The sequence below is a fragment of the Neofelis nebulosa genome, chromosome 13 (genome assembly GCF_028018385.1).
Source record: "Neofelis nebulosa isolate mNeoNeb1 chromosome 13, mNeoNeb1.pri, whole genome shotgun sequence".
Lineage (NCBI taxonomy): Eukaryota > Metazoa > Chordata > Mammalia > Carnivora > Felidae > Neofelis > Neofelis nebulosa.
This window is the reverse complement of record NC_080794.1, coordinates 5,800,104-5,816,514: the sequence shown is the minus strand read 5'-3', so window position 1 is coordinate 5,816,514 and position 16,411 is coordinate 5,800,104. Positions and strand designations below refer to the sequence as shown.

General features: G+C 44.2%; 1 long non-coding RNA gene and 1 other non-coding gene across 2 annotated transcripts; one reads left to right on the top strand and one right to left on the bottom strand.

The window, feature by feature from the left end:
- Window positions 1-8,937: 8,937 nt before the first annotated feature.
- LOC131494208 (U6 spliceosomal RNA) lies at window positions 8,938-9,044 on the bottom strand. The gene has a single exon (XR_009253255.1). It is a non-coding gene; the product is annotated as a U6 spliceosomal RNA (small nuclear RNA).
- Window positions 9,045-12,295: 3,251 nt separating this feature from the next.
- Window positions 12,296-15,941, top strand: LOC131492552 (uncharacterized). The gene is made up of 3 exons (XR_009252126.1): window positions 12,296-12,760; window positions 13,190-13,337; window positions 14,879-15,941. It is a non-coding gene; the product is annotated as an uncharacterized LOC131492552 (long non-coding RNA).
- Window positions 15,942-16,411: the final 470 nt, after the last annotated feature.

Below are 16,411 nucleotides of genomic sequence, written 5' to 3'. Positions count from 1 at the left end.
TTTGCTTCCTTTTGTTGTGTGGTATTCCACGATATGGATATACCATGATTTGTTTAACCACCCACCTGTTGAAGGGCATCTGGGTTGTTTCCACTTTGGGGTTATTACAAATAAAGCTGCTACAAACATTCATGTACAGATTTTTGTGTGAACATAAATTTTTCTTTCTCTGGGATAAGTGCCCAAGAGTACATTGTTGGGTTGTATGGTAGTTACATGTTTCGTTTTATAAAAAACCATCCAACTGTTTCCCAGGGTGACTGTACCGTTTTAAATTCCCATTAGCAAAGTATGAGTGATTCTGTTTCTCTACATCCTCACTAGCATTTGATGTCACCATTTGTTGTTTTAGCCTTTCTGATAGATTTGTAGTGGTATCTCGTTGTGATTTTAATTTGTATTTTCCTAACGGCTAATGATTTCGAAAATCTTTTCGTGAGCTTATTTGCCATCTGTACATTCTCTTCAGTTAAATGTTTTTCGTGCTTTTGAAAAACATGAGCTAATTGGATTGGTTTTTTACTGTTCAGTTTTTAGAGTCCTTTATCAGATAGATGGATTGCAAAGATTTTTTTTTTTTTAATTTTTTTTTTTTCAACGTTTTTAATTTATTTTTGGACAGAGAGAGACAGAGCATGAACGGGGGAGGGGCAGAGAGAGAGGGAGACACAGAATCGGAAACAGGCTCCAGGCTCCGAGCCATAAGCCCAGAGCCTGACGCGGGGCTCGAACTCACGGACCGCAAGATCGTGACCTGGCTGAAGTCGGACGCTTAACCGACTGCGCCACCCAGGCGCCCCGCAAAGATTTTTTCCAAGTCTGTAGTTTATCTTTTCATCCTCTTAACAGGTTATTTCCCAGAGCAAAAGTTTTTAATTTAATGAAGTCCAATTTATTGGTTTTTCCTTTTGTACATTGTACTTTTGGTATCAAGTCTAAGAACTCTTTGCCCAGCCCTAAATCTCAAATATGCTATCCTTTTTTCCCCTGTAAGTTTTATTGTTTTGCACACAAATCTATGACCCATTTTGAGTTAATTTTTGTAGAGGTGTCAGAGTTCACACTAAGGTTCTTTTGTTTTGTTTTGTTTTGGCCCATGGATGTCAATGGCTCTGTGCTCTCTGTTAGAAAAAGCTGTCTTTCCTCCACTGAATTGTTTTTGCAACTTTAACTAAAATCAGCTGGACATATTTGTGTGAACATAGTTCTGGATTCTCTGTTCTCTTCTACTGGTCTATGTACCTCTTCCTTCACTAACGCCACCCACACAGCCTTGATTACTATAGCTATATAATCACTTTTGAAATTGAGTAGAGGGGTTCCTTCCACTTCATTCTTTTTCAAAATTGCTTTAGCTATTCTAGTTTATTTGCCATTTCATAGAAATTTTATAACAATCTTGTCTATATCTAAAAAACATGTTCAGATTTTGATAGGAACTGTGTTAACCTATATACCAGTTTGGGGAGAATTGGTAGTTTTACTATGCAGAATCTTCCAGTCCATGAATATGGTATGTCCCTTCATTTATGCAGATCTTCTTAGGTTTCTTTCATCACATTTTAAGCATATAAGTACTGTACACATTTTGTTAGATTTACACCTGCGTATTTAATTTTTTTCAAGTGATTTTTTAAAGTGTAAATAGTATTGCATTTAAAATGTTGTGTCCCCATGTTCATTTCTGGCACATTAAATACAATTTAGTTTGTGTATCTATCTTTTTTCTTGCAACCTCACTGGGTTCAGTTATTAATTCTAGGTGATTTTTTTTTTTTAATTCTTTGGGATTGACTGTCATCGTGTCATCTGCAAATACGGGAAGTTTTATTTCTTTCTTTCCAAATTGTGTGCTTTTATTTTTTTGCTGGCTGGAACTTCCAGTATAAAGTTGAATTGGAGTGGTGAGAATGGACATTCTTTCCTTTTGTTGTACGTAGGGGGAAAGTAGTCTTTTACTGTTAAAAGACCCTACTGTTAGCTGTAGGGTTTTATGGATACTTTTTAGCAAGCTGAAGTTCTCCCTCTATTTCTATTTTTCTGAGAGTTTTTCTAATGAATGGGAAAATTTGGGAGAGGGCAGTAATTCTTTCATTATTAAAAATTCCTTAGTGAAATCAGTCCATCAATGGGCATGTTATTGATTGAGCACCTACTGTATGTTATGCTAGGCCCTGTGAGACAATGTAGGAGCTTGAAATTTGACACTTGCCCTCAAGCATTAAGGAAACATGATTTCCATTTTATTATTGAGCAGATACTGTAAGTCTGCAGAAGACCCAAGGTAGAAAATGCTAGTAATGGCCTGGCCAGAGGTGGTACTTAGACTGACCTCTGGGAATGAGCAGATCCTGAGAGAGAAAGTAAAACAGAGAATTAAGGAAATCTCAATGACCCGAAATTCTGTTTTCCAACAAGGATGATGGTAAGTCAATAATTTGCAGGCTACAGCTAGCTTTTGATTTATGGAGATGGATTATCTCTGTTTTGTGGATTATCCTTGACAAATGCTTAATCCTGGACTTCCTCCCTTTCTTCATACAGTTGAGCCTTTGGGCTGTCTTTTCTGCCATCAGTCCGCATGCTCAGGGAATGCAAACTAATATTACTATTAGCTAAAGAAAAACATAATTAAGAAGGGCAATGTGTTGTCCCTAAGTTATATCATTTATTCCAAACTAAATGGGAGTGATATTTATATTTTGTTTGTAGATATCCACACCACTTCTCTCCCTTCTCTCCCTCTTAAGGATAAACAAAAATCGGCTGTGTGACTGTGTACACATCATATTTATTAAGTTGGCTTGGGAGCCTAATGAATAGTGCTCTCATCTGCAAAATTAAAAATCCTGGCACATTACCCACAGGTCATGCTTTGCGTTGTCTTTCTACAGCATTGATGGATGTGCATGGATATGGCCCTCTACCTCACTTTGTCCTGCTGGTGACCAGTGGCTCATCTTTGAGGCAGATGGCCAGGGTTAAGGGTAGAAGCTGAGGCCATGAGGCAGGGTGAAATTAACTGCTCCCTTCACATGTGGATTGAACCCCTGACCTTCACCTCATTAGCACAGCACTCCAACACAGCAGTTCCCAGCCTCAATTTTATATCGCCCCAGGGTGTTTCCATTTATCTCAAGAGGGAGCTGTGGAATTCCCCAAACAAAATTAATTTTAACTCACTTTAATTTAAACATTAAATATGGGCTATGCAGGCAGTGCTTTTCGGGAGCGGAGGAGAGTGGCTGATGTTAAAAGATGCAGCCACCATGATGCACGCACTGTTCCCCAAGCACCCTGAAACAGCCTCTCTAACCCACTGAGCCAGTCTGGTGAGGAAGGAGTCTGCATGTAAGTAGCAGGCATGGAAGGCTTTTCGTTCTGGGGGAAAACAAGCTCAGTCCTACCAAACATCTGCATTTCACAGGACCGTTTCATGCAGTCTGCTGGGCGCACGCTTAATGTGTCCGGGCCTGATGGGCACGGTTCCGCTTTGGTCCAGCTAGGCCCTCCCTTCTTCGTTCTAGGGACGGTGATGCTTTGCACGGTCTTAGGAGTTTGCTGCAGGAACCACTTGTGATTTATTAAGACAATAAATTGGGCTCCGTTGTCCGGCTTTTTCCTGGGTCAATACACAAGATTTATCACTACCATGCTGGCCCGGGAAGTGTGTGGCTCAAAGGTTTCCAGGGCATTCTGGCCCCTGGGTTACTCTGGAGACACGTAGGGTCTCAGCAGGCCTTTGGCAGGGCAGGCCAGCGGCTTAAGTGCAATGTAGTGGAGGGAGCAGGGAAGCAGCTAACGGACATCTTCAAAACTCTTCATTGTAGTTTACAAATAATAGCCATACGCACTTATTAAGGGATAATACGTATACTTCCTTATACTGGCATCACACTTTATAATTTGTATAGGACTTTCACATACATTATCTCACTGGTTCTTCACACACCTGTCAAGAATTACTATCTTCATTTTATTGATGAGCAAACAGACTCAGAAAAATTAAGTGACTTGCCCAAGGTTGCACAGCCAGTAAATCACGGATGCAATACCAGCTCCAAAGTCTGTTCATATCCTGTGCCCTTTTCATTATACTTCTCTTATCTCAGTTTATCATCCCCATCCATTTGCTTTTGGCAGGGAAGGGTCTAGTATCTCCATTTTACAGAAGAACAAATTGACACAAAGATGTAATTAAACTTTTTGGCTCCTGCCTTTTGGAAACGCTCCTCTTTTTGATGGTATTACGTCCATTCCTTGCTGAAGGGCAAGGCATTCTTTTGCAGGATAATTTCTGCTCTCCGAGTCCAGAATCGCCACTGTCATTGTCACTGCCATGATGGTGGTTTGGCTCCAACATGCCCTCTGCCTCTGATGGGGGTTCACATCAGCTACTTCTGGGTGGGGAGGGGTTCGCACATAAATGGTTTCTTCACATCTACTGAAAACTGCTCTGTGAACTCCACGACCTCAAGCGGCTGTTGTCGAAACACTCTCCTTCTCAGTCCTTCGGGGATAGGCACTTCGTTCTAGATCTTTTCTGCAGTGACGTTCTGTGAAATTCTCCCAATACGGGGAGGTTGGAGTACACTTTCCCATTTGGGCCCTTCGACCCACTCCCTCCCCCCCAAAATGACTAAGTCTCCCAAGGCCCATTCTAGATGCATGGCCACAGTGTGCCATCCCGCTTGGAGGAGAGCTCGACCTCTTCTGAATGCCTCTATTATTCATTATCGAGATGATTCATGTCTAGACTTGGATTGGAGTTTATGGTATAGTAGAAAACGGTTGTTTTTAGCTGCCCAGTATCTACGCCCTCTTCCTAGGTTGAAGGGATTCACTGTGGAGCATAGAGCAGCTGGGGCAACAGTGTACGACAGACCTTGGCCAAAACTGAGTAAGAGATGATTCTACCAGGATGCAAGCTCCATGTGGGCAAAGTTTTGTCACTTTTGGTTCACGCTTGAATCCCCAGGTCTAGAACACTGCCAGCCTGCTACTAAATTATTTACTCAGTGAATGCACGGATGATGCAGAGATGACGAGACTAAAATGGATAGTGGCCAGTCGTGGGCACGCAACCCAGCCGTCGACGCTGTGTCCATCAGTGGCCTAAGGTTGCTCCTACCTCCTGGCTCCCTTTGCTTACGCTCCGTTTACTAAGCCCGGTGCGGTAGCCTTCCCCAATGATTCCGTCTCTTGTTCAAATTATCAGTTGGTTTCTAAGGCATGCAACTGAGAGACCTGACTGATGTAAATGGAATAGGGTTGATTAACCAAGTATGTATGTTTTACCTACCTCACTTAGATGGTAAACTTCTGAAGGCCACGGAAGGTCCCATATCTTGTTGCATTCCTCATAACACCTGGAATGGTGCTTTGCAAATAATCCGTGCTCAAGGCGTGTTCGCGGATGGTGATGAGGATGATTGGCTTTAAAGGCCAGGCATCTAAGAGGTTGGGTGTTCTGGGGACCATCTTTCCTACGTGTGCCTAGAGGCACACACATTTTCTCATTCGCGAGGCATCACTTGCAAGAGGCCTTTTGGGTAATGCAGTGGGCCCACGGAAACCGGAAGAAATTCAAGGCCATGGGCCAGCTACACCACGGGAGCCCCACACCCAGCCAAACGTTCTCATTGGCAAATCAAACCCGAAAGCTGTCACAAATTCTGCTCCCTGACAGTCCCAATTCAACAATGTGATGAGAGACAAAAGGAGAAACCCAAGTGAAGATCGCCAATGTGTCTTTTTGGGCAACCAGCAGATTGCGCAGAGGGTCAGCACAGACACAGGCAGAGAACATTCTCCTGGCACGACTCCATCTCTAAATCAGGCACCACTTCAGAGGATCTCAGCCTCATACCTTATGGAACTTGTGTTTTTTTGTTTTTTTTTTTAAATCCAACATTTGTTCGTATTGTTCTTTTATTATTCCTAATAAAACTTTCTTAAAGTAGCACCATTCATTCACTCATTCATTCACACACTCATTTATTCAATGAAATCTTTGTTGTCTATGGGCTGAGACCTTTGGCCCCATTTGATGATAAAAAAACTCTTGAAACAGGTAACCCATTCCCACTTGCGTATGTTCAAGATGAGGAAACCCAGTGAGGTAAAGCCATCTCCCACAGCTCACTGATATCCAGATTTAGATTAAGAGTCCGATATTTTAACTCTTAAATCTGAGCATTCACCCCTGGACTGATACTTACTGAGAAATACTGACTAGGAAAAGTGCCCTTACCTGGTATATTGTGATGTGTTAGGGCGAGATTAGTAGCAGTCTTTGTAACTCCCAAAATACCGTTTCGGGAGTTTATGATGACGGCAGGGTGGCTTTGAGTTACCTCACGGTTTTGCCAATCATCCTAAAACCCTCAACAGAAATCAACTGTAGTTTGGGTTACAATGTGTCATTTAGCCGGATTTCCCCGTGGTAGGAGTGTGGGACTGAGGTGGAGGGCAATATCTCAGCATCATGGGAAAGCAAGTGGGGGCCACAGTTCCGACTTTTGAGGCTCTGGGCCTACAAGGAAGGGAAGAGCTATGTAACTCGGTGGACAGAGCTTGGAAGTACCATTAGGAGAGGTTATTCTGTACAGAAAGAGAGACTTGGTTTAAAGAAGAAGAAGAAGAAGAAGAAGAAGAAGAAGAAAAAGAAGAAAGAAAGAGGAGGAAGAGGAGGAGGAGGAAGGGATCCCAAATGAGAGGAGTTGCCCGAGAAAGTTCCTGGCAATTTAAAGGAAACACCAGTTCCTTCTGGAGGGTGATTCTCCTAATTTGAATTATTATCAGAATCACCTGGAGTTCTTTATAAAACTCTATCTTCCTAGGCACCCCCTTCTTAGAGAATCTATTAGGCGGGTCTGGGTTGAGGCCCAGGAATCTGTATTTACATTGGCCTCCCCCAACCCCCCACCCCCGCCCCTGCCCCACCCTACGCTGATTTTTACAATGAGGAAAGATTATATCAGGAAAAGTGGGCAAGTTCTGGGTTTGAGGATGTTGCCTTTCAGAGTGAAGAAATAGCTTGACAAGCCACGTTCAAGAGAGGGGCTGTGGGTCAAAAAGGCAGGAAGAAAAACAACACGAACTTCAAAAAAAAAAAAAAAAGGTGAGCTGGCAAAAAAGCAGCTGTAGCCTGCATTGAATGATTTCCCACGGCTTCCAGAAAACAGCTGAGTCTGCAGACCCCTGTTCACATGCAGGATGAATGGAGTCTGTGTGTTCTTCGAAATGTCATCACGACGCGCACATTATGACCACGGGGCTCCAGTGAGCCATTCCTTCTGAACTCCCCTGTCACCCAAAGTCCCAGGTGGGTTTTCCTTGGATCATCTCCCTTCTCGGAGGCTGTTCCTCTGGATCAAATGACCACGTTTCCCTGTCCTGGGGCCTCCTGAAGTCCTGGCACTGTGACTCCCGTGGGAGGGCCAGAGGCCTGCCGTCGCCTGGCCTGCCAGAAGCTTAATTTCCTCTGCCATCCCCATCACACCTCCAAGCAGCTGATCCCACAGTGGGTGTGAGGACCTGAGGTCTGCGAATACTTCGGGGCTGATAGCCTAAGAGGCCTCGAAAATCCTGGGTTTGCTGCTGACTGGCGTGCCCGTGAAGGGAGCTGGCTGCTGTTCCAGGCAATCCAGGCCAGAGAATCCCAGAAGCAGACAGTGAAATGGCTGAAATCCTTGAGAGTGATAACAGAGCAGCTACCGTTAATTCAGTCGTGCCTGTGCCGTCCATTTCACACACTGTGTCTTAGAGCAACCTCTTGGGGGTAGTTACTATTACGCTGATTCTACAGATGAGGACAAAACCTCAATGTAGTTAAGTGAGTTGCCACTGGCACAGTTAGCTAGTAAATAAACTTTTTAACCTTGAAACATAACATGCATAAAGAAACGCGTAGTGTGCTGCTTTGTGGGTGAACACGAGTGTGAACACATCGGCCAAATCAAGAGCTAGACTATTACCAGCATGAGAGAAATCTCCCCACGTCCCGTCCAATAATCACCTCTTCCCCGCAGGAAGTGTTTTTGTCACCAAAGAGTAGATCGATGGCGAAGTTTATAGAAATGGAATCGTATACTGTGCATTCTTTTTATCTGGCTTTTTCTCCACTCGGTATTATGTCTGTAAAGTGGATCTAATATTGTTACGCGTACAGATAGTTTTCTCATTTTTAATGCTGTAAAAATGTCCATAGTTTGAATTTACCACAATTTATTTATGTATTCAAGGACTGCTGGTCATTTGGGTAGCTTTTCATTTGAGCCTCTTGCAAATAATGCTGCTTGGAACATTCTCGTAAATGTCTTGTGATGTATACGCTTCTGTGGGTTATATACTGACGAAGAGAACTGCTGGATCATAGGGGCGTGCGTACTTTGGTGTTAGTAGATACCGTTATGTGGTTTTGCAAAGTGGCTGCACCAGTTCGTACTCCTAACAAATAGTTACAAGGGTCTGGGGAATCCATATCCTCATCAGCACTTGGTATTGTTGGGCTCTTTTAATTTTTATCACGCTGGTGAATGTATCTTAGTTTGCATTTCCCCGATGACTAATGAAATTGAACACTTTTTCAAATGTTATTGGTCATTTGGGTATGTATTGGCCTGTTTCGGGTTTTTGCTCATTTTTCACTTGGGTTGTCTGTTTTTCTTGGTGACATATAGGAGTTCTTAACATTTTCTGGGTATGAATCCTTTGTCATTTACATGGATCACAAATATCTTCTTCTCTGTGACTTTCCCTTCTCACTCTTAATGATTTCTTTTGATGGAAAAAAGCTTCAAATTTTAATGTAGTCCAATTTATCAATGTTTTCTTTTGGGATTCTGCTTTTTCTTCCTGTTATATGTAATGGACTCTTGTGCACTGACATTTTTTTATCCGACAAACTTGTCTGATTCACTTCTTTTTTTTTTTTTTTTTATGGAACGCTTCACAAATTTGCATATCATCCTTGCGCAGGGGCCATGCTAATCTTCTCTGTATCGTTCCAATTTTAGTATATGTGCTGCCGAAGCGAGCACTGATTCACTTCTTAATTCTGATAGTTTTCTGTAAAATATTTTGTACTTTCTATATACGCAATTATGCTTTCATTCCAATTCTTAACATTTTATTTCTTTTTTTAACTTTATTGCAAAGTCTAGGACCTTAAGTATAATGATAAACAGAAGTAGAGACAGGGAGCATCTTTCGTTCTCAATATTGGGTGGAAAGTATCACTATTTGAACATTAAGTATGATATTTACTGGAGGTATTTTTATAGATATTCCCTCATGTTAAAGTATTTCCCATCTAGTCCTAGTTTCCTAAAAGAGTTCTTTTTATTATCACTCGGGGGTTAGTTTTATGAAATTATTTTTCTGAATCCCTTGAGTTGATCAATTATTTTCATCTTTATTCTGCTACTATGGTAAATTACACTGACTGATTTTGGAACATTGAGTCTTCAAACAAGACCCATTTTGTTTGTTGGATCCAGTATGATAATGTTTGGTTCAGAATTGGACCTCCATGTTTAGGAGAAAGAAATAGCCCATAATTTTCTCTCCCAGTCAGGTTTCGATAATGAGGTAATACAGCTCTCAAAACTGAGTTGACAGGTCACTTATGTTCTATTCTTTGAAATAGTTTGTGTATGATTAATTATATCTCATCCTTAAGTATTTGGAAGAATTTACTGATGAAGCCATCTGGTTCTGGAGTTTTCCTTGTGGAGAGATCTCTCATTATGGATTTAATTTATTTAATAGATAAAAGACCATAAATTGGCTCAGAACAGCCTCTTATCTTATTTAATGGCTATAAGCTATATTGATAAGTCTTTTCTTTTTCTTCCTGATATCAATTATTTGTGCCTCACCCTTTTTAAAAGAAATCAGTCTTGTCAGACTTGTCAGAAATCAGTCTTCTCAATTTTATCAGTCTTTTTGAAGAGATAGTTTTTGGCTTTGTTGGTTTTCTTTGTTGTATTATTATTTCCCCCCTTCCTTAATTCCTGCTGTTTATTATTTCCTTCCTTGTAGCATCTCAAAGTTTAATTTGCAATTCTTTTACTAAAATCTTAAGATGGAAACTCGGTGCATTGTTTCTTGATCCTTTCTTCTTTACTAATGATGGATTTAAGGCTATAAATTTCTCTTAGGCATGCTTTGGCTGCATCCCATATGTTTTGATATGTTTCAGTTTTATTATCTTTCATTAAAATATTTTCTAATTTCCATTGTGATTTCTACATTGACTCATGGGTTGTTTAAGAATGTACTGCTTCATTTGACATCACATTAATCCGGTCAAGCCCTGAGCTCTTTAAAAGTGATTCAGGATTTCTGCAGCCAGCTCTCTTTCTGGATCACCCCTTCCGGGGGAGTCTCACCTGAAGGCCTGAGGTGTCTAACCTGGCCCTTCCTCCTGAGTTCCCTTTTTGTCACCCAGCCCCATAAGACTCCTGGAAGCTCAAAAGGAATGTTAAGTCATCCTGCTGCTCGGCTCCCAGCTTAACCTTCCTCGTAATTCTTGATCTAGTCCTTCGGATTAAGCATGGCCATTTATAGAGCCTCAGTTTCAAAATGTGCAAAACACAAATTTTCTCATTAATTTCTTAGTAAAATTAATCTTCTTGGGGTCCCTTTTTGATAGTTCTTCACAGGGCCTCTGGGACCCCTGCTGCCTCTTTTCCAAGTTCATCCTTTCCAGGTCTGAAACCAAAAGCAAAGTGTAGGGGATACAGAAGCCGAAGCCAATTGTCCTATAATTCTTTATCTCCCCCGGTAGACGTGGCTGGCACTTGAAGGGAACCCTCTGCAGGGGTTTACAAGGAGCATTTCCTAAGGCTCTCCCACAGGGGCTTCCTTGCTGTCAGTGTGAATGCCCTGACTGGTCATATCACCCTTTTCCCTTTGGCTGCCGGGAAGCCCAGAGTGTGGAGCTAAATTTACAGGTTACCTCTAGCGACGAGGTCCACGTATAGAGACTGGATGTGACTTTTCCTCCCCGGCTAGACTTCTTCTGCTTATTTCTCTTTTCCTTAGCTCAGAATTTTTGTTAATTTCATATATTTTACCGAGTTATATATTTTACCATGAAAGTCTCTGTGACCTTCCCTGAAGCTGGAGTTACTTCAATTTTGTCAATCTGTTGTAGCCACTTGGAGTTTATTTATGTAAAAATTTTCAACTCTGGAGACATTTGAAAGACAGCAGAATGGGTCCTGGAGAAACAAGGATTCTGAGGAGTACTGTAATTTCTAGAATTTATTGTGAAATTAGATTTTTATGACTCTTTGCCATACATATTCTCTTGCTTAAGATTATTCATCATTCTATATTGCTTTACATGAAAAACACATTTCAAAATCAAAATTACTAAGCCGTGTTCTCCGATTAACCAGGAGCAAAGGTAGGTAGACAAATCTGGCCACGCTGGCCACTGAGCATGAAAATATGAAGATCAATTTTACAAAGTCACGGACACAGGAAAGAAATTAATTATCAAAATCAGAAACTATAGTATTAGTCATTATTGCCATACACTAATATATAAGTATCAGTATTTCTCCAAAACATACACTAATGTAAGTAAAATGTAATTAATGTAATTAAAAAGTTCAAATCTATCATATATGTTATAGTACTATACTATTTATTGTATTTTTTTTGTTTGACATGCAAAACCATGTACAAAAGGGTTAGAAAAAGAAAAAAATTCACTATCTGCTTTTCTTTTTGACCCATTATTAATATTGCTGCATTTATCATTATTGCTAAAAATAATGTCCTACATGGGGGCGCCTGGATGGCTCAGTCGGTTGAGCGTCAACTTCGGCTCAGGTCATGATCTCGCGGTCCGTGAGTTCGAGCCCCGCGTCGGGCTCTGTGCTGACAGCTCGGAGCCTGGAGCCTGCTTCGGATTCTGGGTCTCCCTCTCTCTCTCTGCCCCTCCCCTGTTCGTGCTCTGTCTCTGTCTCTCTGTCTCTCTCTCTCAAAAATAAGCAAAAAAATTTTTTTTAAAAATAACGTCCTACAGAAGCAGGGGTAATAAGTCTCCTCCCTGGAGGTCACTCCACGAGGCAGGCTATGGGCACCTGCCAGGTGCTGGCGAAATCTCTGCTAACCCAGACTTCCGGCCGCCTTGATGTTCTCTCCCTGCGTCTTGATGTCCCTCCCATCCTGCATTCCGCTTCCTCAAGGATAAAGGTGTTCTTTGCACACCTTTCCTCAGGCCAAGGCTTTTCAGTTTCCTCTGCACTGGCCTTTGTTACCAAGTCCGGTCTCCTCCCTGGAGAGCAGCTTCCCGTTTGTGCTCTTCCTGCCAAGGAGCTCCATCAGTCAGCTGCCTGGGCCCCCTTCCTGGCCCAGCCCCTTCTTACTGTGTGGTCTTAAAGCAGGTCACTTCACCTCTCCCTATCTTTCTCTGTAAAACCCAGATAATACTACTTCCGGAATAAAGAAAGGGTTTTCTTTAAGCCCTTTGAGCTTCAGATGGAGGCACCACAGCCCTGCCCGGGCCGCGCCGGCCACCGTGTGATTAGGTAATGTGAGACGCGGCTCATTATGCTTTGTCTGCAATGAATGCGGCCCGGCCACAAAGCGCTGGAACTTTCGGTTACATTGAAACCCCCGCGGTAAGCGGGGATTGCCTTACACTCCAATAAAGCACACCAGAAAAGAACAGTCATTTTGACTAACCCAGTCCTCAATGAACACTCGCATTTGATTTCTTCTGCTGAGTAGAAGACGGGTAAGTAAGACACGACCTATTTACAGGTGGAGGGACCTGTATCCCCAGACCAGCATCCCCAGAAGCTTCCTCTGCAAGACACAGAAGACTCCCGGGCAGTCAGCCTTGCTGGGCAGGGCGGGAGCTATGCCTGTGCAGAGATGAGGAGAAGTCAATGGCTGCCATACATTGACCTCCTACTACGTGCCAAGAATTATGCTAGGTATGTTTTTCCATCCCAAACCCTCAAGATAACTGTATTAAACCCTAGCTACGTTCTGAGAACAAAAGGAAACAAAAACACCCGCTAATCTTTATACATTTGGGCCCCGTAGATCTGAGCCCAGAATTTTGGCCTGAGGCCTCCTCCCTGATCCTCAGGCTTTAAGACCACACAGCATGGGTCAGCAAACCACAAAGGGAAGGCTTACTTTTCTCACCCTGACCCAGACCTCTGAAGCCTTCCTGATGACGCCTTGGGCAGGGCTCACTCAGCTTGACAAACTTTTACCCAGAACCCTCTGATCCCATTTTGATGAATGAAGTCAAAACCCCAGTGGGTTCACTCATCTGGCTGCTATAGCACAGCCAGTCAAAGGTAGGTCTTGGCTGCGTTTTCCTGCGAGCTGCTTAGGAACTGGGGGTGTGCTGGGGAGGGGCCAGAAGGAACTCTGGAATCAGGGAAGATACGGGCACGTATCCTTCTGGCTGGGGCTTCTCCGATTAGGCCAAGGATCAGGTGCATGGAAAGAACAGGCTGGGGATGAGATGGGTGAAGAATTTCCCTTGGTGAGGGAAGAGGGAGGGGTCCACAGGACTGGAGGCTTGGATCAGATCCTCCAGTGATGCCTAGAGGCTGGGGCTTCTGGAGGTCCCAGGTAAGGAGACAGCTCTGCTCCCTGGGGAGGAGTCTATTATGTCAATTGCTGGGAAACATGGTTAGTTGAACTGACTCTCTATTGCCCTGGCATGTGGGGGGAGGGGGGGGGAGATGGGGTCCTGTTGTTAGGGAAACCATGGAGAGGAAGGAAACAAAACGCTTTGGATGGGTGCTGCACTCCCCTGGGTCCGCCTGCTGGGTGCTGATTGGACAGCCCGCCCAGAAGAGGTTTCATGTTATGCAGGCAACTGTTGTTGCCCAGAGAGCCCCAGGCTGCCTCGCTCCCTCGGGAGCCGATGTTTCGGGAACCGTGGAAGCAGCTGGTTTATGGAAGCGTCAAACAACGTGAGCTGCGGAATCTGCCAAATCCCAAACAGCTCTTGCCAAGCACCCTTTCTTCTAGATTTCGAACTCATCTGTGTTTCAAAAGCAATTTTGTTTAAATGGCTTATCCTCCCTACTCCCAATCTGTGGGAAGCTGCCACGCACAGGCAGGAAAAGGACTCTCCAGGATCCATTCGCGACAGCTGCCGTGAGCCAGAACCCGGGGCTGAGGCCGCACAGGAGTCAAGGGCCCGCATTCCTAGGAGGGGGGGGGGGGGGGGCGCCTGCAAGGGAACACAGAGGGCAGGTGTGTGGCTCCTCAGTCCCCTGGCTTAGGTCTCCAGGCAGACAATTTTGCAACTTTCAATTCCTAACCCAGCCAGCATTGTTTGTACTTGGGACAAGTCATTCGAGCGTGGGGACTAGGAACATGTCATGTATTATCTTCACTTCTCTAAGAAAGGTGTGGGGCTTCCCTTGAATGAATGAATGAATGGGCTTATGGTGTCGGCCATTGGCAAATTCTGTAGCTCCCTGCCCACCCAAGGACTTCTCCAAGGAGCATCTGGAGGCTCCTTACAGGGAGCCTGGTCCTGAGGACACACGTATCATGTAGCCCTCCATCACGCCGTCTTGTCCAGACCCTAGGGGTTCTGGGAGAGAGGGGGAAAAGCAACAACGCCTCCAGACATTGGGCAAACCGCTGGTCTAATTCATTCACTATGGCGACTTTTTCATCCGTAGGCCCGGCACTGCTTGTGTAGTTGGGTCTGTGAAGGTTCCCTTTCAAGTAGGACAGCTGCTTGGCGTTCTGGGCTCACCATGTGGAGGGCAGATGTGACATCCTCTCGGAACACACTTGTTGGTGGGCAGCAAAGTCGAAAGGCAAACCCCCACGAAACCTGGCTAACTTCTTTTTCTTTTTGACTTTCCAGATCTCAGTACCCATCTGGATACTTCATTAGGGTCCTAAGACATCTGGGGACCAGCGATGGAAGAAACGTGCTTGTGTCGGGTGCCTATCGTATGCCCGCACTGTGCTGAGCCCTTTCCAATATGGTATCTCAGATGGTCCCCCACCAAAAAAAAAAAAAAGAAAAGAAAACCTGCCAGAGTGGAATTATCATTTCCATTTTATAAGTGAGGAAATAGGCTCAGAGAGGCTGAGTGACCTACCCAAGGTCACACAGGTGGGAAATAGCAGTTCCTGAATCTGAACCAAGATGATGACATTGTCAAGGGGCAGTTTGGGAGGTTTTCATTGCGGCCCCATCTCCGGCAGCAACGTCTTTCCCCATGACATCCCCCTCCCCCAAATAAATACACAGTCTGAGTAAGAAGAATATGCAGGGGACACGATGACACTTTAGGGGATCCCCTGCCTCCTCCCTTTCACAGAGATGGCTGCTCCAAGCCCCTCTGCACAGACACCCTGGAGTCCCCACTAAATCAAGATCCGTCTGACTCTGAAGGACAGGTCCTCCCAATACAACCTGACGTCAGTTCTCTTTGATTCCTGCCAAGAAGACCTTTGCTTTCTTAAAACCTTTACGTAGAAGAGCCAGTCAGTCAGTGTAGGATTCCCCTAACGGAGACCCGAACCACAGATTCCAGAATTTCACCAGCCTACCCAAGGTCACCAGCCCAGGAAATGCCCCACACTTCTCAGGAAACAGTGATGCATCGCATCCTGGCGGGGAGCATGGGCGTGAAGAAGCACAGAATTAGTGATGTAGATTAGAGTTTCAATTTATGTTGAAGCATCTGCTGGCCAAGGTCCAGTTCATTTTGGGTTCCAGCTAAATTTATTCGGCCTCAGGCGCCTGGGTGGCTCAGTCGGTTGAGCATCTGACTTCAGCTCTGGTCGTGATCTCCACAGTCCGTGGGTTCCAACCCCGCATCGGGCTCCGTGCTGACAGCTCGGAGCATGGAGCCTGCTTCGGATTCTGTGTCTCCCTCTCTCTCTGCCCCTCCTGTGCTCATGCTCTGTCTCTCTCTCTCAAAAATAAATAAACATTAAAAAAAATTAAAAAAAAATCTGTTTGGTCTCTAGATATAGAGACCAGGGGTGTTTAATGTGGCCGTCCTGACACAGCTCTTCCCTCCGTGCCACCCAGCCTCCACCCTGGAAGTGTGTCAGGGACCCAGGGTCAAGGTCAGCCATGGCCTTGTATTTCAGACAGGAATTAGTTTTCAGGTTATATGTTCACAAGTGAAGGGCTTGTCATGGGCTGGCTGGAGAATGCAAAAACAAGCCAAGATCCTGGGAATTCAGAAACATGAATAAGCGTGAGTACCTTTGACTTGCTCCCTGCTTCCTCGGGAGGCCTATGCCTGATGCTGTTACTATTTTATGCTCCTAGATCTCCGTACAGTCGCGAAGCACTTTTACCGACAGGACTTAGTTTTGACCCGCAAGCACTACTGTGCCCATTTTAAAGATGAGACATTGGAGACACCAGGAGGTG